Source organism: Juglans regia, chromosome 12 (genome assembly GCF_001411555.2).
Source record: "Juglans regia cultivar Chandler chromosome 12, Walnut 2.0, whole genome shotgun sequence".
NCBI lineage: Eukaryota > Viridiplantae > Streptophyta > Magnoliopsida > Fagales > Juglandaceae > Juglans > Juglans regia.
The window spans coordinates 15,964,723-15,965,899 of NC_049912.1; positions in this window are offsets into that span (position 1 = coordinate 15,964,723).

The following is a 1,177-nucleotide window of genomic DNA, read 5'->3' on the forward strand; positions in this document are numbered from 1 at the left end:
TTCTTGGTTTCGAATCAGCATTTAAACTTGCCATATAGTATTGCTCCTAATTGAAATAAGAAATGGTTGAATTTGGCTTTTGTAGTAGCATGTTTTTATTGTTCTGTGTGTTGAAAAAGCTTTCTATTGCATTCACTTTATAAAACACGTCTCTTTTTTAAAACCAAAATATAAAACATTTTATTTGTAACCCTAAACATAACATAAATAACTTAATAGGATTGCCACATAGGAATTTTGTTTATAGAAATGTTTGATCTAAAAAAAATTACCTAAAGAACAACAAATAAATTTGATATATGTTAGTTTATAAGTTTTCTTTTTGTACTTCCTAAGAGTATTGGGACCCTATTGTTTACTAATGGCAAGAAGACTTATTGATCTTTAGTTGAGTTCCTTGATTCTTTTGAGATTTATAGGCATGTTTGGATAATACCAAACATTCTCAAAATTTTTCATCACTTCATTCCCAAACATCACTCAAAAGCAAAATACCGTATTTCAAGTTTTAAACTTTTTATCTAATCATTATCATATCATTACTCAAACACAAAAATCAATATCATTTTTACAAACTAATTTAAAACAAAGATTATATTAACAAATTATATTCAAACTATTTTTTAACTTTATCTATTCACTTTCACAAACTCGGAACACAATATTTTAAAAAATATTTTTATTCAACTTTTTCTCTATTCTTCACCCCAAACATACCCTTAGATGTTATAGTTTCAAGTATTGATCTGTCTGAAAATTTTGGTTGGTAGTGATCAAGACAAAGTGATATATAATATAACAAAATAACGTCGTCCTATAGAAGTTCTAGAGAATCTTTTTTAGCAGCATATAGGAACTCCAATTTCAGGCTATCTTTGCGCCTCCGTTAATGGAATTGCTATTTTAGGGTAAACCCAATCAATGAAGCGTTATATAATATTTTCCATTACATAATTTTCCTTGATTTTGTGCTAGAACATTGGTGGGTGCGCGTACACGTATCTAATGGTATTTAGCTGGAGTGTACAACCCCAAGAATGGAGAAATGATGCCCATTTTTTGTATAGCCATGGTCAGTGACTCAGTTACTACTACTGCTACTACTACTATCATTATGACTTTGGTAAACCACCTACCACGAAAGAAAATCATTGCAAGGAAGTACATACACATGATA